Here is a 23,025-nt window from a genome sequence, read left to right as displayed (position 1 = left end):
AATTCAAAAGGTACCCCTTATAAAATGCTCGGGTTCCACCTTACCGTGACTCAGGCCAGCCCCATTAAGCCTTTGCTGGATATTCCAGCCTCTCTAACCTTAATCCAACTTCAGAGTCTTTTAGGGGAAATCAATTGGATGTTGCCATGGGTTTCTGTCCATAAAGATAGTCTTGTGCCCTTATTTGCCCTACTAAAAGACAGGATGTCCCAAGAAGTTATTACATTACAGAAAGCCATCAGGCAATATTTTTACAGTTCCATAGCTTTGTTTACCATTAATATTTTAAATTTTTCAAAAAGGGCAACTGAATCCAGATTTCAGAAGCACTGGGAACATCTAAACTCTAAGCCCCAAGTAAAAGTCAGGTGAATGGACCCCCTGACACAACAATGTAGAGGAACTGACCTCCTAGTTTCTATGGGCAGGGGATTTGGATGCATTATTTCCAATAGGGGAGAAAATGCCCATTTGGATACCTTCCAGGAACCTTAAGTTTTTTATCCATTTCCTCTATACAGGAGGATGTTCAAGGTTAAACTAACCAACAAGAAAAGAAAAATGTCTATGGTGGCCTAGGCTTGTGTTTAAAAGAGGAAAGCCAGAAAGATAACCATTAACCATCCCCAAGGGCAACCAGCCGTTGAGAAGCCTTGTGTTCTCTAACAATTGCAGATGACGATACTCTGGCTGTTAGCTGTCCTGACCCTCCCAGTCCTGGCAATTGCCCTACGGAATCTGCATCAACCTCAACGAGTGACCTGTTCAGTGATCAGCGCTGGCAATGCAGAAATCATCAGTAGCACCACAAGAGAAGCTGTCCCTTAGACCTGGTGGCCTGACCTTCATTTTGATCACCACACTATGACATTATGTACGGACTGTTTAATATTTCTGTAGGAGCTAATTATTTTAATCTTACCTGCTTTAATTGTCCTTTTACTAATTGCTTGTATAACGACATTATTGAATCAATACTTATTGTTAAACAATCACCTTTTGTTATGCTTCCAGTTTAGATCTTTTTCAACCCCACAGGCAAATAGCTGGATTAGAACAAGCCCCACCTCTGGACTCTTCAGTGGCAAAGACTGCTATCCCATTCTTGACTAATGTTAAAGGACTGCTAAGGACATTTCATGGCCTGGTAATGCTTTTCCTGATGGTTTTCCTATGCCTTCCTTGCATTATACGTGCACTGCAAAACTCATATGAGCTTAGCCAGCCAGTTACATAAGATCAAGCTCCAAGGGAATGAATTTCCCTTGAGAGTAATCACAGCCAGAGACCAGTAAGAGGGGGTGTCAGACTGACCAACCTAAGACAGGGCCTTCAGCTTCACTCTGAAGAAGTTCCTGATGACGGGTAAGGCAGATAAGGCAATCCACCCAACCTAAGACAGGTGGGTTCGCTTCTTTAAACAAAGAAGGGGGAGAAGTTGGGAGCTCTTGGGAGCTAGGAGTAAAGCTCAAAGCTCCTCTTGACCCCTGTGCTCGCTTAAAGGCACGTACAAGGAACTGGCTTACTTAAATGACACCAGGTACCCAGGATTACTTTGCTACGTCTGCAGTTTGTTTTATATTTTCATGTTTTTCTGGACTATAGTAGAATGGCCTGAGTGTGGGGGCCCATGAAGATGCACCGTGTGGCATGTGTAGGATTCCCAATACCCAGGGTGCTCCCATGTTCTGAAGAGAATGACCTTACAAGATACTGACTTTTATATATGCCCAGGAATTACTTGAACTGCTTTGGACACGTCTAACTGTGGTGGGACTGATGTTTATTACTGTGCTAGGTGGGGATGTGAGATAACTGGGACAGGCTCTTGGATCATGCACGAGGGCCCTCCCTATCCTTGTCTGGCGAATCAGGCCCGCCAGACTTGCCTCTAACCCCCAGCGTGGCCAATGCTATTCTTACCAATGTAATCCTGTAAAAATGACCATTACAGAGGAGGGAAAAGGATAACTAATTTAGAGGTGGGTCTGCCATTAAAACAAAAAAGGGGGAATCTGTAGAACACATGGGCACCAAAGATGGCTCTGAGAGGGAGTTGAGTGGTCAAAGCCCAATTTCGTTTACATTCAGTGTGTAACCATCCCGTGGAAACTTAGGTGCATGGTAGGGTGTGACCTTGACAGTGATTGGTTCCTTCTCCTCCAAAGCCATGCCACCCAATGCTTTTTTTTTGCTTTAAAAAGGACCTGCTCTGTGTTAATAAATGAGCTTTCCTGCTTGACTTGACTGACCGCTGGGTCTGATTATCTCATGGGCTAAGGGAGGCTGGGTAACAGGTGAGTGGCCACATTACCTTTCCTTAGCCCCCATCCATCATTCGTGGGACGAACGAAGACCCGACAGGTTATGATGGTTTCATAGAATGAGTTCGGTAGTGAACTTTCTTTTTCAATTTCATTGAAGGGTTGGAGGAGTATTTGTGTGAGCTCTGCTTTGAATGCTTTGTAGAATTCTGCTGTAAAACAATCTGGTCCTGGGTTTTTCTTAGATGGGAGCACTCTAATTGCTGTTTCTACTTCAATACTTGATATGGGCCTGTTAAAATGATTTAACTCATCTTGGTTTAGTTTCGGCATGTCAATATTTGCTAGGAAAAGATCCATTTCTGCCAAGTTCTCAAATTTATTAGTATAAAGTTTTGAGAAGTATTCCCTTATAATGTTCTGAATCTTGCTTGTTTCTCTGGTGATGTTTTATTCTAACCTCTAAGTTTATTTATTTGGGTTGTTCTGTTCTTTTTCTGATAAGGTTTGCTAAGGGTCTGTCAATTTTGTTAATTTTTTAGAAGAACCAATTCTTTCTTTTGTTGATTCTTTCTATGGTTTTTGTGGATTCTAATTCATTTAATTCGGATTTTATTTTAATTATTTCTTTCCATCTACTGGATAGGGGTTTATATTGCTGCTCTTATTTAAGGAGGCTCAGATGCCTTATTAAACTGTTGGTTTCAGATCTTTCCAATTTGTTGATGTAGGAACTCAAAGCTATAAACTTGCCCCTGAGTACTGCCTTTGCTGTTTCCCAGAAGAGCTGGTAATTTGTGTGTTCATTTTTGTTGAATATCATGAACATTTGAATTTCCTTTCTAATCTCTTCCATGACCCACTGGCGATTCAGCAGTGTGTTGTTCAGCCTCCATGTGCTACAGGACTTTCTATTGTGGCTATTGGTGCTGAGTTCTATTTTTATTCCCTTGTGTTGTGAGAGAATGCAAGGTATAAGTTCAATGTTTTTGAATTTCGACAAGTTTGCTTTGTGGCCTAAAATGTGGACTATTTTGGAAAATGTTCCATGTGTTGCTGAAAAAAACGTGTATTCTGAAGCTGTTGGGTGAAACATTCGGTAGATGTCTCTGAAATCTAGTTGATCTATGCAGTTGTTTTGATCTGCGATTTCTCGAGTTGATCTATCTAGTGGGGAAAGTGTTGTGTTAAAGTCCCCAACAATTAATGTCTTTGGATCTGTGTGGGATATGAGGAAAAGTAGTGTTTCTTGGATAAATTTAAGTGCTCCATTGTTTGGTGAATAGGTATTTACAATTGTAATATTCTCATGGAGGAGAGATCCCTTAATTATTAGTATGTAATGACATTCTTTATCTTTCCTTACTAATTTTAATTTGAAGTCTATTTTATCTGATATTAGGATAGCAACTCCCGCCTTTTCATGGGGGCCGTTTGCTTGGTAGATTTGGTTCCAGCCTTTCACGTTGAAAATGTGCTTGTTTTTATGAGCAAGATGTGACTCCTGAAGGGAACAGACAGAAGGATCTTGCTTTTTAACCAACTGGGCAGTCTGTGTGGTTAATTGGAGAGTTAAGTCCGTTAATGTTGATAGATAGGACTGAGAGGTATTTGGGAGTTTCTGCCATTTTATGCACCTTCTTGGGGTCTGCAGCAACTGCGTTCTTCCTATGGTTATTGGATTCTCAGTTTGGGTGTGGTTTCTTGGCCTTTACTGTGGTCTTGTTAGTTTTCTCTGTGTAGGAAATCATTAAGAATATTTTGTAGGGCTGGTTTGGTGGAGATATATTGTTTCAGTTGTTCTTTGGTATGGAAGATTTTTAGTTTACCTTCGGTTATGAAAGAGTGTAAAGCTGGGTACAGTATTCTTCCTTGATAGTTGTTTGTCTGTAGTGCATGGCATACATCATTCCAGGCTCTTCTTGCTTTGATTGTCTTTGCTGAGAAATCTGAGGTGATTCTAATTGGTTTCTCTTTATAGGTGATTCATCTTTCCTCCTTGAGAGCTTTAAGGATCTTTTCCTTGGTCTGAATTGATCCAGTGTGGATTATAATGTGACAGTGGAATGTCCTATTCTGGTCTGGTCTATTTGGAGTCCTAAAACTTATTGTATTTGAATAGGCTGCTAGGATCCTGTTAAACAAATTTCCTAGACCATTAACTTCTGTTTTTAAGTGCTCCTCTACACCCATTATGCTCAGAGTAGGCCTTCTGATGGTGTCTTCCAAATGTTGAATAGATCTATCATATTTCTTGGATTTGTCTTGGATGGTTTTATGTTTCTTCTCTATATTATCCATGCTATCTTCAATTCCCAAGACTCAATCTTCTGCAGGTTCTAACCTACTATCAAGACTTTCTACTTTGTTTTTTTTTTTCTTTTATTTCTAGTTGGTGGGCTTTGATGGCTTCAAATTCTTTGTTGGAGCTTTGTTTTAGATCTTGTATGCACTTCTTTACTTCCTTAATTTGGTGTTCAGTGTTTATTCTCAAATCAAGTAGTTGATTAGTTATGGTTTCCTTGGACTCCCATTCCTTCTGCTGGGATCCATTCAGCATTCCCTTTGTGGACTCCCTGAGTTCTTTCAGTTCTCCATTTATGGATTCCATGAATGCCTTTAATGATCTTTGTGTATTCTCATCCTGTTCTCTCAATTCCTGTATTATTCTTTGATTAGCTTCCACCAGTTCATGCGGTTCCTGTAGCTCTCTTTGACTGATCTCAGCCTGCTCACACCATTTCTTTATTTCAGTTTGAGTGCTCTCAAGCTGCTCATGCAATTCCTGTATCAATGTTTGAGTAGCTTCCTCATGCTCATGATATTCCTGTATTGGCCTTTCTTTTGCCTCCTCTCTCTCCCTATCATGCTCACACAGGGTCCTTTGCAGGTTTTCAATCTTTTCATTTACCATGTTTACCAGTAATGTGTGTAGAGCTTTTTGGGAACTCTCCTCTGGATTATTAACTGTTCTGTCCACTGTTTATCATGAGGGGGAGTTGAGATACCCGGACTTGCCATTTTTCTTGTCTTCTTCCTGCTTGCTCAGCCCATTTGGGATGAAAGTAACACCAGTTTTGTGCTAGATCTCTATGTTAAGGGAAGCATCAACCAACGTCTGCAGTTGCTCAGTCAAAGTCTGCAGATACACTCTAGTTCAACAGATTTATCTATTCAATATCAAACAACCATGTATTAATGGGTTATGAACCCCAAAGAAGATTTTGGCAAACTAGAAATTATTAGGTTTAAGGAGAGATGTGGGTAAAAATAGAGATAAAAGGATACGGAAAGGCAGAGGGTGAGTTAACTTAACTAAGTCCTAATCTCAAAGCGTAAAATAAGTTGGATAGAATGATAGTAGAGAGAGAGAAAAGAAAAGAAGAGAAAGATAGTAAAACAGACAAGAAAAAAATAGAAAAACAAATATTAAAAATTAAAAACTGAAACACTTAAAAACTTTAAAATTATGCAAATTTAAAAACGTAATATTCAGTGAAGAATGTGGATAGATAAGATAAGGGTACAGATAAAAAGGAGATGTGGGAAACTTAAAAACTGCTTAAAATATTATATAGATATAAAAAGGTAGTACTACTATTAAGCAATTTAAATCTAAAAGGTTTTGAATTGAGTAATGCATTTCTGGATTAAATGTGTACACAATGGGGGATAAGATCTGATAATTGAATACCGGTATATCTGAGGATGAGCAGAAGAGCAATTAAGTCATGCAAAGAAGAACAAAAGAGAAGAAAAGGTGAAAAGAAGATCAGTAGCGCTAAGCAAGAAAGAAAAAACAGAAAAGAAAGAAAAAAAAAGAAAAAAGAGAAAAAAGTACACACTTATACTCTTAAAATAAAAATTATTAGAGGAAGAAAAAAGTTAATAGATAACAATTTTATTTAAAAAAAAGTTCAATATTAAAAATTTTTAAAAGTTTAACATTTTTTTTAAAAACAGGTACAAAAAAGTTCTTTGAATTTTTGGGGAGTTTGGGAAGATCCTGTTTCTCCCTTGTGTCCTTAACCTGTCTCTAGTTGGAGTCTCTGGTCTGCTTGTGGTGTTTGATTTTGCTGTGGCTTGGTTGGTTTCTTAAGTCGGTTAGTTTGAGCAGGCCGAAAAATGTTCTGCTTATCCAGGATTTTTTTTATCCTCCTCCCAGGCTAGTTCAATGGGAGGGAGATCTGCTTTGAGTATCACAAAAGAGGGAGGTGGCTGTTTCCTCTAGTTTAGAGATGCTGTATTGAGGCTAGGTTCTGGGTAGAATTGAGGCCTTTCAGCAAACAGTATCTTTTCCCTGAGGGGCTAGCTTTTGAGTCACTCACAGAGCCCAGCCTGGAGCCTTTTTCAGGGTTTATGTTTGCTGTATTTCAATTGATTTAAAAGGCTGCTGTAGGGAGGGGCACCCTCTGTCTCTGTGTACCCAGTGAAGAAATCCAATTCTGGGGCTTGCAGCCTGTGCTCTGTGACTTTTTCCTGGGTGGAGCTGAGCTTAGCAGGTCAGGTTAGGTTCCTTTGACCTGTTAAATTACTCTTGTTTTCTTCCAATGCCTGAGTTGGAGATAGCTACTCAGCCAGGCCTTTGTCAGTATCAAAGATGGAGATCTCTGGTAGTGGGGAGGGGAGGAGTGGCCTTCCCTCCTCTGATCCCTGAGAAGGAGTGAGGATGTCAGGCTTCTACTCACGCCAGAATCTTGGTTCCTGTGTTGTCTCTGGTCTGTGAACTGCAGGATTAAGATGTCTGCTCCTTGTCAGTTCTTGCTGGTGTTGAGTAGAATCCGCTCACCTGCTGCCTCTGGTGCCTTCGTCCCAGACTCTCTGTGTTGCAGGTATGGCGGCTCCGGCCACCGCTGCAGCTGCCACCGCAGCTGCGGAGGCTGGCAAGTGCTCAGATCTGTCTCCTTGCCTCGATTTTCCCTCTCTGGCTTAACTCTCTGTCCTGTGATGGCACACTTGGTGTGATTCTCTGGCTTAGGAATGTTTACTGGAACAAAAAACTGTTTCTATGTGAGAGCTTTTTTAGCCTACAGTTTGTCTGCCATCATTCCGGAACTCCCTCTGAAACTTTTATTCAAATATTTTTCATTTCAAAGATAAGCAGTCTATTTTTCTAAAAGTTTCCTAGTGTAAAATAACTAATATTTCAATAGAAAGTAGAGTTTATTAATTTCAAGGGAATTTTAGATATACACATGATATTGTAGTAACGTTTATAAGTATATTACTTGAAAAAATTCTGTTCAAACTCTTAAATATTTGTGTGTAATGAGAGGGAGAGAGGACGATAATTCATACTGGTTAGGAATTTGCAATGCTTCAAAACTCTATTCAATAATTTGTTATAAGCACATAATCAAGCTACCTGGTATGGCTTAGTTTTTTTTTGTTTCTTTATTTATTCAAAATTTTAACATGGATGCATGCACAGTGGTAACATTAAAATTATTAATTAAAATACCAATATTGCAAAATCATAGACAGGTATCATATGTTCAATAGTTAGCACTTATGATTCTAATAATAATTTTGATGAAGATGATGATGACCAAAGTGTAACCTGATAATGACAAGGTTGTGATTGAAAAGGAAAAATAATTATACATCTTTTAAGCCAGATTTCTCACATTGAATACATAGTACTAAAAAGCATTGGATTAATACAATAAGAATAACAATAGGAGAGTTTCAATATCAAGAAATACAATCATATAAACAGGTGAGAAAGTAAAAACCCTAACGTTATTCTTTCAGTCTCTCTAAATATACTCACTTTTCTTGGTACTATTGTTTTCTTATAAATAAAATCGTTTATTTGCACATGTTGATTATCCCACATAGTTAAAATATAATAAGCTGAGTGCTTTCTGTTACAAATGATCTTGTTTGTTCTAGCCTTGGGAATTTAGGAGAAAGCCTTTCACTACCCACATAGCCATTGGCTTAGATATATATCTCTAGAAATTAACAACACATGCCTCAAGCATGCTTCACTCATTAGGCAGAAATCCATGATCAGTTTTAGTTTCCATCCAGTTAACTGGAGAAAATCTGTGTATAAATTTATTAAGAACAATTGGCAACAAATAAAGCAATAAGAAAAATATTGATGGACTAAGATGTAGTTTTCAACTTAGTGTGATTAGTTCAATTACTATTCTCATAAAGACACTATTCAATAACCAATGTTTTCCAATGACATATTCTTCCATATAGCTGTAAATGACACAATTTACATAATACCACTTACATATCTGGAGTTACGGTCCTTAGAGCCAAGAGGAAAATTTATTCTTATTTCTGCATGAAACAATTTCTGACTTTATACCAACAAACTGAATTTGACTCTTTCTTTATTTAAAAGCTAAGAGGGAAAATGAAAGGACTCCTCACTTTTCTTTTTTATGCTCTAGAAGTCAACAAATATATTCTTCAATATTTCTGATCGGTTACATCCATTTACAGATGAGAAATGTAAGGCCAGTAGTCAATGTAATGAGTAAATAATGATACTAGAATGTGTGTCTGATCTCTTCACTCTGTGTGCTTACAAAGAGAGTAATTTGGAGATGGAAAGGACCAATATGAAAAGACTATGGGGAAAAACACACTTTGTAAAAGGTTGTTTAAGACTAAGTGACCAGTAATGATTACATGAAACAGGCTGTTGACAGGGGCATAAAAAGGTGTTCATAGAAATCATATCAGTGACAGAAACTCAGAAAATCTTGATCATTCATCTTATCTAATGGGTGGGAGCAGAAGGGTAAGAAGAAATCTAAAGTGTTCTACATCTCTGGCCAGGCAACTGTGTTAGTGATATCCTTGGTGATAGAGATTGCAGGTTGAAATGATGGATTTCGGGGGAAAAAAACTCTGATAATTCTAAAGTTTATATTAAGCAGATGCAAAGATAGGTTTGTTTAGACATTATCAAAATATCCATGACCATGAATATGAAAAAGAATAATAAAATCGGGGGCATTATTAAAGGGAAGAGGAAAAGGAAAGTTCTGACACAATTCTGAACAATGTGAGTACCAGTGTGGACAAGATTGGAAGAATGAGATAAATAAGGAAACAAGAAAGTAATAAACGCAGAGTTACATAAGTAAAGAAAGGAAAGAATTTGCAGGAAGAAAAGGTCAAAACTGTTACAGAGATATTGAAGGAAATATGCTATTTGGATTTGAAATCTAAAAAGATATAGACAAGTTCAATAAGAACAGTGTTTTGGCGATATCTCCATGATGAAATAAACCTGTCAATCAACCTGCCACAAATTTTTATATGTAGGCAGTGCTTTTATAAACTTCAAGCTTTTATTGAAAGGAAGAGTTCAGACATTACCCTCACCACTAGGATTATACTCCTAAAAAGATAAGGCATTTTGCCTTAATGCCTTTCTTTCCTTTTCTCTTACACATTGGCAAGTAGGGAAGAATTCTGATGTAACAATAATACAATGTCCACTTGTAATGACACAACATCTAGGATCTAGTGTTAATTCGGATATTTACTAATTAGCTCCATAATTTATGGGTATTTATATTTCTCCTAGGTAAACTAATGAGCTCCAAGAAAATGTCCCTAAGGAGCGTTTCAATTCTAGTGTCCATTTCCCATCAAATGGAGTATTGTTATTCTTTCTGATGGAGGCAAAGAATTCATTTGAGAATATATATACCACATTTTCTTGATCCATTCATCTACTCAAGGGCATCTGGGTAGGTTCCATATCTTAGCTATGGTAAATAATGCTGCAACAAACATAGTTGTGCTGGAAGATTTAGTATGGTCTTGTTTGTGATCATTTGGGTAAATTCCCAAAAGTGGGATTGCTGGGCCATAGGAGAGCTCTAGGAGTTTTTTGAGGAACCTCCATACAATTTTCCAAAGTGGTTGAACAAGTTTGCACTCCCAATAACAATGAAGTAAGATTCGCTTCTGGCCACATCCACTCCAGCATCTGTTATTATAGTTCTTGTCTATGGCCATTCTAACTGGGTTGAGGTGGTATTTCCATGTTGTTTTGGTTTGCATTTCCCTTATGGCTGGGGAGGTCGGTCATTTCTTCATGTGTCTATTGGCAATCCTTCTTTCCTCTTCACAGAATTTTCTCTGTAAGTCTTTAGCCCACTTATTTTTTTATTTATTTATTTTTATTTTGCAAATACTGTACAGAAGAGTTACAATTACATGGGCAAAATAATGAGTACATTTCTTATCAAGCATTTTAGCCTCCTCCTTTGTTTCCCCTTCCCATCCTTTCCCACCCCCCACCCCTCAATCCTCCCCGCCCCACACCCCAGGAAAGTAGTAAAGTTTGTTTTCGACATAACAACTTGTACATCTCATTGTTGCAATGTAGCCCACTTATTTATTGGGCAGTTGTTTTGTTGAGGATTTGCTGTTGGGGGATTTAATATTTTGAGTTCCAGGTATAGTTTACATATGAGGACCTTGTCCATTGTATGGCTAGGGAATATCTTCTCCCAATAAGTAGGCTTTCTATTGATCTTGCTAGCTATATCCTTTGCCATGCAGAACTCTGCAATTTTATGCAATCCCATTTTTCCAAATTTTCTTTGATTTTTGTTTCTGCATCTCTTTTAAGAAACTTTCGGCCTATGCCAAGGAGACCTAGTAATGATTTAGGACCTGTTATGATTTCAGAGTGTCTGCTTTGACTCTAAGGTCCTTGATCCATTTGGATTTGACTCTGGTGCAGGATGACATGTATGGATCTATTTTTGATTTTCTACAAGTGATTAACCAGTTTTGCAAGAACCATTTACTGAAGAGGCTGTCTTTCTTCCATTCTATTTTTTTAGCTCCCTTATCAAATATTAGAGGACTATAGGTCTGTGGGTTAATTTCTGGGTTTTCAATTCTATTCCATTGGTCCAGAGGTCTGTTCTTTTGCCAGTACCAAGCTGTTTTGATTACAATGTTTTTTTTTTTTAATTTAAATTTTTAGTTTTTGTGAACATACTGTACAGAAGGGTTACAATTACATGGGCCAGATAATGAGTAAATTTCTTATCTAGCATTTCAACCTCCTCCTTTGTTTACCCTTCACATCCCTTCCCAGCCTCTCCCCTGCCCCACCCAATCCTCCCCCAAGCCCCCCCCCCCCCCCGCACCAAAGTTGTATAGTTCATTTTTGACATGACAACTTGTACTTCTCATTGTTGTAACAGGTCCACCTATATCCTGAAACGACTTGATTTCCCCTATCTCTTCCACAAATTATACCAACATCAAATATAGTGAAAGCAGTGGTTATACTGTGGGGGAGGGATACAATGGTTTTGTAGTAGTGTTTGAAATTTGGTATTGATATTCCTCCAGCACTGTTCTTTCTGTTATGGATCGTTTTTGCTATTCAGGGTCTTTTATTATTCCATATGAATTTTTGGATTGCCTTTTCTATTTCCTTGAGGTCAGAATATTGATAGGTATCACACTGAATTTTTAAATAGCCTTGGGAAATGTTGCCATTTTCACGATGTTGATTCTTCCAATACAGGAGTATGGGAGTTTATTTTTGCCACTTTCTAAGTTCTGTTTTGATTTCCTTTTTTCAAGTTTTTAAACTTTTCATCATAGAGATCCACCACTCCTTTGGGTATGTTAATTTCTAGGTATTTTATTTTTTTGTGGGGTATTACAAATAGAGTTGTTTTCCGGATTTCAGCACACTTTTCTCATTGTTGGCATACAGAAATGCCATTGATTTTTGAAGGTTAATTTTATACCCTGCTACTTTACCAATATTTTGAATCAGCTTGAGTAATTTGAGAGTGGACTCCTTGGGATTCTTTATATACAAGATCATGTCATCTGCAAAGAGGGAGAGTTTTGCATCTTGTTTTATGGTTTAACTAGGCATTCTAACACTAGATTGAAGAGAAGTGGAGAGAGTGGACATCCTTGTCTCGTTCCTGAGATAAGAGGAAATGGATTTAGTTTTTCACAATTAAGTACAATGCTGGCTGTAGGTTTATCATGTAGAGCCTTTGTTGTACTGAGGAATGTTCCCTGGGTTCCTAATTTTTGCAGAATCTGCAACGTAAATGGGTGTTAGATTTTGTCCAATGCTTTTTCAGAATCTATTGAGATAACCATGTGGTTCTTGTCCTTGCTCTTGTTGATGTGATGAATTATATTAATTGATTTGCAGACATTGAACCAACTTCGCATATTCGAAGTTGGTTCAATGTACGCAATGAAGAATGTACGCAATGAAGAAATGAAACCTGAAATGAATCCTGTTTGATCGTGGTGTATGATTTTTGGATGAATTGTTGAAGTCGATTGGCCAAAAGTGGGTTGAGAATTCTTGCATTAATGATTATCCAAGAAATGGGTCTATAGTTCTCTTTTTTGATGACTCCCTGCCTGGTTTTGGGATGAGGGTTATGATGGCTTCATAGAATGAGTTCGGTAGTGAACTTTCTCTTTCAATTTCATTGAAGATTTGGAGGAGTGTTGGTGTGAGCTCTTCTTTGAAGGCCTTGTAGAATTCCACTGTAAATCCATCGGGATCTGGGCTTTTGTTAGATGGGAGGACTCTTACTGCTGTTTCTATTTCAATGTTAGATATGGGCCTGTTAAGATGGTTTAACTCACATTGGTTTAGTTTCAGCATGTCAATATTTGTTAGGAAAAGGTCCATTTCTGCCAAGTTCTCAAACTTATTAGCATAAAGTTTTGAGAAGTATTCCCTTATAATGTTGTGAATCTTGGTTGTTTCTTTGGTGATGTTTCCATTCTTATCTCTGAGTTTATTTATTTGGGTATGTTCTCTTCTTTTTCTGATAAGATGTGATAAAATTCTGTCAATTTTGTTAATTTTATCAATGAATCAACTCTTCCTTTTGTTGATTCTTTCTATGGTTTTTTTTTGGATTCTAATTCTTTAATTCTCATTTCTTTCCATGTATTCGATTGGGGATTATCTTGCTGCTCTTATTCAAGTAAGATCAGATGTCTCATTAAATTGCTGGTTTCAGATCTCTACAATTGGTTTGTGTTGGAACTCAGGGCTATAAATTTGTCTCTGAGTACTGCCTTTGTTATGTCTCAGAGTAGGGGGTAATTTGTGTGTTCATCTTTGCTGAATATCATGAATATTTGAATTTCCTTTCTAATGTCTTTAATGACCCACTGGACATTCCACAGTGTGTTTATCAGCGTCCATGTAGTACAGGATTTTCTTCAGTGGCTTTTTGTGGTGAGTTCTAATTTTATTCCCTTGTTGTGTGAGAGAATGCAAGGTATAACTTCAATGTTTCTGAATTTGGAAAAGTTTGTTTTGTGACCTAAAATGTGGTTTATTTTGGAAAATATTCCATGTGCTGCTGATGAAAACGTGTATTCTGATGCTATTGGGTGAAATATTTGGTAGATGTCTGTTAAATCTAGTTGATCTATGCAGTTGTTTAGATCTGCCGTTTCTCTGTTGAGTTTTTGCTGAGTTGATCTATCTAGTGAGGAAAATGGTGTGTTAAAGTCCCAAACAATTAATGTCTTTGGATCTATGTGGGATTTGAGGGAAAGTAGTGTTTCTTGTATAAATTTGGGTGCTGGGTTGATTGGCGAATAGATATTTAGAATTGTAATATCCTCCTGAAGGAGAGATCCCTTAATTAGTATGTAGCAACCTTCTTTATCTCTTCTCACTAATTTTAATGGAAGTCTATTTTATCTGTTATTAGGATTGCAACTTCCGCCTGTTTATGGGGGCCGTTTGCTTGGTAGATTTTGTTCCAGCCTTTTACATTGAAAATGTGTTTGTTTTTATGGGCAATATGTGACTCCTGAAGGCAGCAGATAGAAGGATCTTGCTTCTTAATCCAACTTGACAGTCTATGTCGCTTAATTGGAGAGTCAATCTGTTAATGTTGAGAGTTAGGATTGAGAGCTCTTTGGGAATTCCTGCCATTTTATGCCCCTTCTTGGGGGTTGCAGCAACTGGGTTCTTCCTATGGTTCTTGAATTCTCAGTTTGGGTGCGGTTTCTTGGCCTTTATTGTGGTCTTGTTGGTTTTCTATGTGTAGGACATCGTTAAGTGTCATTTATAGGGATGGTTTGGTGGATATATGTTTTTGCAGTTGTTCTTTGGTATGGAAGGTTTTTATTTGGCCTTCGGTTAGGAAGGAGAGTATAGCTGGGTACAGTATTCTTGGTTGATAGTTGTTTGTCTTTAGGGCATGGCATATATCATTCCAGGCTCTTCTTGCTGTAATTGTCTCCACTGAGATATGTGAGGTAATTCTAATTGGTTTCCCTTTGTAAGTGGTTGATCTTTTCTCCTTGACAGCTTTAAGGATATTTTCCTTGGAATTGATCCTGTGGGGATTATAATGTCGCAGTGGGATATCGTGTCCTAGTCTGGTCTATTTGGGGTTCTAAAAGCTTCTTGAATCTGAATAGGTCTATCTTTATGCATGTTTGAGAAGTTCTCTGCTTGGAACATGTTAACCAAATTTGTTAGACCATTAACTTCTCACTCTATGTGCTCCTCTACACCCATTATCCTCAGATTAGGCCTTCTGAGGGTGTCTTCCAAATGTTGAATAGATCTATCATATTTCTTAGATTTGTCTTAGATAATTGTATGTTCTTCCTCTATCATAACCTGGCTGTCTTCATCAGATTCTATCTTCTGCATGGTCTACCCTGCTCTCAAGACTTTCCACTTTGTTTTTAATTTCTTTTCCTTCTATTTGGTCAGCTTTGATGACTTCAAATTCTTTGTTGGAGCTTTGTTTTAAATCTTATATGAACTTCATTACTTCCTTAATTTGGTGTTGTGTTTATTCTCAAATCATTGAGTTGATCGGTTATGGTTTCCTTGGACTCCTATTCCTTCTGTTGGGCTCCATTCAACATTCCCTTTCTGGTCTCCCTGACTTCTTTCAGCTGTCTTTTATTGGATTTCATGAATGCCTCTATTTGGTAGGAAAGTAACACCATTTTTGTGCTAGAACACTATTTTTAGGCAAGCATCAACCAAAGTCTTGTAGTTACACAGCCAAAAGTCTGGGCTTTTTGTCAGTATCAATTTCTGGGCCTTTGTCAGTATCAAAGATGGAGCTCTCTGGTGGTGGGAGAGGGGCCGCCTTCCCTCCTTTGCTTTCTGAGAAGGAGTGTCAGGGTTCTACTCATGCCAGAGTCTTGGTTACTGGGCTGTCTTTGGTCTGCGATCTGCAACATGAATATATCTGTTCCTTGTCAGTTCTTCCTGGTGTTGAGTAGAATACGCACACTGTGTCTGGCATCTTTTTGACTGGACTCTCTCTGTAGGCATGGTGCCTCCGGCCGCTGATGCTCAGATATGTTTCCTTGCCTGGATATTCCATCTCTGGCCAAACTCTCTGTTCTGTGATGGCACACAATGTGATTCTCTAGCCTAGGACTGTTAACTGGAACACTAAATCTGTTGTCTAGGCGAAAGCTTGTTAAGCCTAGACCTTCTGCCATCTTCCACAGAACTCTAGATTATGACTTTTTATTCTCTAACTTGGGACAATGATCTGCTGTCAGTTATTTTCTTCTCTTCTCCTTCTTTTGCCCTTCCACTGACATAATTTTTATTTAAAGAAACATATTTGAACTTGTATTTCTAAATTCTTCAAAATTATCGGAATTTCTTCATACTCCTATCTCAAGGGAATATTTTGTCACTACCATTTTTATCCTATATGATATTGGATATCTTCCTGCCTAATTCAGTGCAAGATATAAATTTCACTCATCCAGATATTTCAACACTTGTACCACCATAAAATCCTTTCTTACGTAAAATCATGATTTCAGTATTTCTGGGAAGGTGTCATCTGTCATTTTTGAATGACCCTAAGTGATACTTACATGCAAACATGTTTTAAACCAATATGCCATTCAGTAGATGAACGAATATATATATATATATTCTCTCTCTCTCTCTATATATATATAGATATATATTTCACATTTTGTATATGGTTGAATTCTATGCTTCCAATTCAAAAGGAAATGGAAAGATTTTTTAAAATCCTGCGAAATAAAATAAGCAAGACTCAAAGAAACAGATTCCATAGTTTCCCTCATTTGTAATAATAGGAAATGTATAGAATAACACTAGCAGATGAGCAGAATGGTTCAAAAGCTTTGTATATAGACCATACAAGATCATGTTGAGCAAAATGAACAACTAGATATGGAAATAGAGGTTTTTCTTTGTGGTTTTTTTTTTTTTTAATGTACTATGTGATTTCTTTTTTCTTTTATGCTTTCCCCTACAGTTTATCCCCTGCTGTATTTGATTTCAGTACTGTGTGTATTGCACATGTATTTATCTTAATTTGACAAGGCAAGATGAACAACATATCGGGGAGAAAAGGACAAAGGGCAAACCAATGCAATATAAATACTCACAAGACAACATGTTGGAAATTTACATTACAACTTGTGAGGGGTTTGGGGGGAAAGGAAAAGTGTGAGAAAAATGAGGTAGTGTGTAAAATTTCGACATGTTATGTATTCACTACCTTACAATTAATCCAACCCCTGTATGTATTTCCTTAAAAATAAAATTAAACTAAAAATAAGTTACATAAGGTATAATTTCACTGTATTGCTACAGTAAATATTATTCTATGTGCATTACCTTTTTAAAAATGAACACTATTTGGCATCTAATTTGAATTAATTATACCTTTCTTTATCAGAGGTTCATCAACTTGAATGTTATCCAAATATGCAATATTTTCACAATATACCTGCCATAATTTTCAAAAAATTATAAGTTTAGTATTGTCTCATAGCAAAACAGAAAACAGTTTAATTCTCTGGAAACTCCTAACTTTTAAAACTGAATAATTGTTAAAAGGACAGAATATATGTGTTCTTCAAAGTTCTTACAAATACTAACTACTCATTTTCAAATTCTGAACATTCCATATCAGAGCAATTCAAAACAGTACCTATTGGCATGTTATTTAATTCTGTAATAGCTGCAGATTCTAATGGGGTGTTACATAATGAGAAATCAACAGAAAAAAATAGCCACATTCTGCTGGAGGGTATAACTACGAAGTATATGTATTAATTAATTCCTCAAGAGTAAACATTTGTCCATCAGAGTAAGCTATTATTTCTGTGACCATCAATCCCAAGCTTTTATGCCATAAAGTCTTCCTAGCCCAACAGTTTCCAATTTGTAAGGTGCACCTTAAAAATCCCTTAATTCACATCATGAATAGCTTATCACTATTGTGAAAAAATACTATATTGTGCTAATATGATGCCCTTCCTATTGTGGAAAGTACACTACACTAAACTTTGCTGCAACATTTTTCTGATTTCTAGAAATCAGAACAATTGCAAATATTATTTATATTTTTTATCTATCATAGATATTCAGGAGGCTAAGATCAGAATATTATGGTTCAGGAAGATTCCTTAGATTCTTATCTCCAATAAACTTCTCAGGAAAAGCCAGACTCAAGTGGCACTGAGGTTGAAGTGGTAGGGCATGAGCCTTGAGCCCAAACTGGCTCAAAAAGAGTGGCCAGGCCCAGAGTTCAAACCTGAGGACAAACCAAAAAATAAAAACCAACTCCAACCCTAGCATTTTTCTCATTGTATACAGAAGCATGTAATTAAGGAAATTTCTTCTGGTATTACAAGTAGATAGAAGAACCAAGACCTCACACAATTACTCTCTTCATACCAGGATACACCAAAGCCTCAAAAAATTGCTTGTTCTAAATTTATAAATTAATATCATACATTTGTTGACAACTCTGTCTAGATTATTCACACTATCATTTTATATATGAACTGTTGGAATTATCAATTAACTAAGTTCTAGTTATACCTCACTTGAAAGAATATTTTAGGCAAATAAAATGCCAGATTCATTTGTGAATTTGTCGATTAAAACCTCTATTTAAAAAGAATTTTGTAGTATCCTATAGAATATGAATTTACAAACAAAACCAAAATATTTATTTTAAATCTAAATTCTAATTTAGCAAGGTCTACAAAGTCCTACATTAGATGAACTTTGTATTTTTCCAGGCTTAAACTTTTGTAATCCTTCATTATTTCTTTGAAATCCAACAGAATGGTGCTTACTTTTTCAAATTTTTGATTGGGAATCATGAGCCATTTTGCATCTAGGAATGTTCTGTAATGAAGAGAGCATTTAAAACACAACTGAGGATTATATGTGAGTTGCATTTCAATAGGAAACTTGCCTTCTCAAAACATAATGACAAAATTAGCCCAAACTTCCAACTGTGTATTCCTTTCTTGTTGTTTGGCTTGTTTCATTAGACAAAATTATACTACCTGGTCCAGGGAAGGTATCACTATGTAATCCCCCTCTCTAATCTCCTGTCTTAGTCTGAGTGCTAGAATTTCAGGCTTGTATCAAATTGCCCTGCCATAGTTTTGTGGTTTATTTAATCTAGATACCGACTAGCAATTCTGAACTTCTCCTATGATCTTATCCATTAGACTGATTTTTCACTCTTTATGTACTATTTTCAAAGTGGTTCTATCATTTGACACAGGACATGAACATTTTCAGATGCACCCGCAGGGGTCTTTGATTCATTCTTCCGTGGATCCAATCACTTTAATAATGATTACTTGACTTTCTTATTATCTTTGGTCCCTAGGTAGGTAATATTCTCAAACTTCTTTGAAGAAATTTCACTTGAGGACTTTCTAATATTAAAATTTATCACTTGATCTAGTCTTACTCAGGATATATTTTCTATTGTTTTCTAACATTTCTCCATATTCTGAGAGTTGTTTCATTTGTGCAGGTGTGTTTGCACATATATGTGCCTCTGTGTATATGTGTATGTTTGTATGTGTGTATGCAAAACCCTCAGCAACTTTATTCAGCAATCTTGCTCATGACTAGTATTCCATCACTTGAGCTCATGCCTATAATTCTAGCTACTCAGGAGGCTGAGATCTGAGATTTGCAGTTCAAATCCAGTACGAGTAGGAAAGAAAGGTTCTGAGACACTTATCTCCAATAAACCACCAGAAAACTGGAAGTGGGGCTGTGGCTCAAGAGGTAGAGCACTAGTCTTGAGCTTAAGAGTGGAGAGATATTGCCCAGGCCGATTTCAAACCCTGCCACAACCATCAAAAAAAAGATAAAAAGATAAAAGAAAGAAAAAGAAATGAGATCTTGGCCACTAGTTCATTGCTAGTATAATTCCTGCTTTCTCACCATGGACTTTTTTCCAGTTAAGTCCATGCTCTTACATCTAACTTGCTTTGGAACCAGAATAATTCTTCCATTATGCATTTTACAAATTTGCGTGATTAGCAACCATGATTTAGGGACGGAAGTTGAAAGAGAGTGGCCTCATCGTTCATGTTCCTCTTAGTATTAATTATTTCTCTATGTCACTCCCAATAAAGGCCTTGCCTTTATTGGTTCAATGTTGTCTTATTTTCAGAGTATTCTATAGTATATTGAACCATTATACTTAAACACAGAGCTTTTCTTTCTCTTATTATTCCTATTATTTCTTCTACTGTAAACTTGTGTGCACATAGGAAATAATGCACAACACACACACACACAAATAAACTTTTCTGAGAATCTTCTCCCAGTTTAATTTAAGAGCACTTATGAAATTTGAACTTAATGTACTCCTGGATAATGATTTCTTTTATGTTTTTATAGTAAAAATAGTGTACAGAGGGCTTAGAGTTACATAAGTAAGGTAATGAGTACATTTCCTATTGTTACATCCTCTTTTTTTTACTGTGTTATCCGTTCCCTCCCTATCTACCCAATTCCCCCTCCCTTCCCCAAGTTGTAAAGTTTGTTTTCTACATAGTGTCTTGTTCATATCATTGTTACAATAGGTCATCCTGAATCTTTGTTTTCCCACACTAGAAAAATGTATTTGCAAGATGTAGGGCATCAACATCATATCCAGTGAAAACAGGAATTATATCATGGGGGAAGAACATGGAGGAGAAACGAAAAAAATCATATAGTACATTTTAGATACATTTAAAAACCATTTCAATAAAGAAAAAAAAACAAGTTGTGTCCCTATCTTGGGGTTCATTTTACTTAACATTGTCTTATATGGTCATATGTACATTAATAATGTTTTTATAAGCCATTTAAATTTTATATTTTGGATTTATTAAGTTGTCTCTGAAAGGCGTGTTACCTCATGTCCAAAAATGTCTTTGTGCTAGTTCAATGAAGCCTGAAAACATTCATTTTACCTTGAGCAGTGCCATAGATTGTTATTGGAAATAAGTGGAAGGAACTGTTACTGCAGGTGGAAACTGATCCCAAAAGAGGAATTGAACATAGAGAAATGACAAAGTGGAAGTTAATTCGTGTGTTCCTTTTTGCTATATAAGAAAAGAATCCATTGTCCAAATTCAGAAACATTGAAGTTATACCTTGCATTCTCTCAGACCACAAGGGAATAAAATTAGAATTCAACAAAAAAGCCACCACAGAAATACCTGTATCACATGGAGGTTGAAGAATACACTGCTGAATCACGAGTGGGTTATGGAAGAGATTAGAAAGGAAATTCAAATGTTCATAATATTCAACAAAAATGAACACAGAGATTATCAGCTCCTCTGGGACACAGCAAAGTCAGTACTCAGAGGCAAGTTTATAGCTCTGAGTTCCTTCATCAACAAATTGGAGGGATCTGAAACCAACAATTTAATTAGACATCTGAGCCTCCTTGAAAAATACCAGCAAGATAAACCTCAATACAGTAGATGGAAAGAAATAATTAAAATTAAATCAGACTTACATGAATTAGAATCCAAAAAACCATAGAAAGAATCACAAAACAAAGAATTGGTTCTTCGAAAAAATTAACAAAATTGACAGACCCTTACCAAATCATAATAGAAAAAGAAAAGAACACACCCAAATAAATAAACTCAGAGAGGAGAAAGGACACATCACCACAGAAACAACCAAGATTCAGAACATTATAAGGGAATACTTCTCAAAACTTTATGCTAATAAATTTGAGAACTTGGCAAAAATAGACCTTTTCCTAGGAAATACTCAGATGCCGAAACTAAACCAAGATGAGTTAAAACATATTAAGGGGCCCGTATCAAGCATTGAAATAGAAACAGAAATAAGATACCTCCCTCCTAAGAAAAGGCCAGGCCCAAATGTTTTAACAACGGAATTCTATAAGGCCTTCAAAGCAGAGCTCACACCAATACTCCTCCAACTCTTCAATGAAATGGAAAGAGAAAGTTCACTACTGAACTCATTCTTTGAAGCCATCAAAACCCTCATCCCAAAACCAAGAAGGGACTCATCAAAGAAAGAGAACTATAGACCAATTTCTTTGATGAATATTGATGCAAAACTTCTCAACAAAATTTTGGCCAATCAACTTCAACAATTCATCCAAAAAATCATACACCACGATCAAACAGGATTCATTTCAGGGATGCAAAGCTGGTTCAATATACACAAATCAATTACTATAATTCATCACATCAACAGGAACAAGGATAAGAACCACAAGGTTATCTCAACAGATGCAATAAAAGCATTTGACAAGATCCAACACCCCTTTATGTGAAGGTTCTGGAAAAAACTAGGAATCCATGGAACATTCCTCAACACAATCAAGGCTATATAGGACAAACCTACAGCCAGCATTATACTTAATGGTGAAAAACTAAAGCCATTTCCACTTAATTCAGGAAGCAGACAAGGATGTCCACTCTCTCCATTTATCTTCAAACTTGTATTGGAATGCCTAGCTACAGCAATAAGACAAGATGCAAGTATTAGATGGATGCAAACAGGGAAAGAAGAAGTAAAACTCTCCCTCTTTGCAGATGACACGATCTTGTATTTAAAGAATCCCACAGAATCCACTCCAAAATTATTCAAGCTGATTCAAAATTTTAGCAAAGTAGCAGGGTATAAATTTAACCCCCCAAAATCAATGGCTTTTCTGTATGCCAACAATGAGAAAAGTTTGGCTGAAATTAGGAAAGCAACTCCATTCAGAATAGCCCCACAAAAAAATTACCTAGGAATTAACTTAACCAAAGAAGTGAAGGACCTCTATGATGAAAACTTTAAAAACTTGAAAAAGGAAATCAAAACAGAACTTAGAAAGTGGCAAAAACTCCCATGCTCCTGTATTGGAAAGATCAACATCGTGAAAATGGCAATACTTTCCAAGGCTATCTACAAATTCAATGTGATACCTATCAATATTCCAACCTCATTCTTCAAGGAAACAGAAAAGGCAATCCAAAAATTCATATGGAACAATAAAAGACCCTGAATGTCTAAAACGATCCTTAACAGAAAGAACAGTGCTGGAGGAATATGAATACCAAATTTGAATTCAATTACAAAGCCATAGTAATCGAAACAGCTTGGTACTGGCACAAGAACAGACCTCAGGACCAATGGAATAGAATTGAAAACCCAGAAATGAACCTGCAGAACTATAGCCATCTAAACTTCGATAAGGGAGCTAAAAAATAGAATAGAAGAAAGACATCCTCTTCAGTAAATGGTGCTGTCAAAATTGGTTAAATACTTGTAGAAAATTAAGCTAGATCCTTATATATCACCCTGTACTAAAATCAACTCCAAATGGATCAAAGACCTCAGAGTCAAAGCAGACACCCTGAAAACATTACAAGATGGAATAGGAGAAACACTAGGTCTCCTTGGCCCAGGCCAAAATTTTCTTAA

Source organism: Dipodomys spectabilis, unplaced genomic scaffold (assembly GCF_019054845.1).
Source record: "Dipodomys spectabilis isolate Male_0828 unplaced genomic scaffold, ASM1905484v1 ptg000565l, whole genome shotgun sequence".
NCBI classification, from domain to species: Eukaryota; Metazoa; Chordata; class Mammalia; order Rodentia; family Heteromyidae; genus Dipodomys; species Dipodomys spectabilis.
This window is presented reverse-complemented; position numbering follows the sequence as displayed.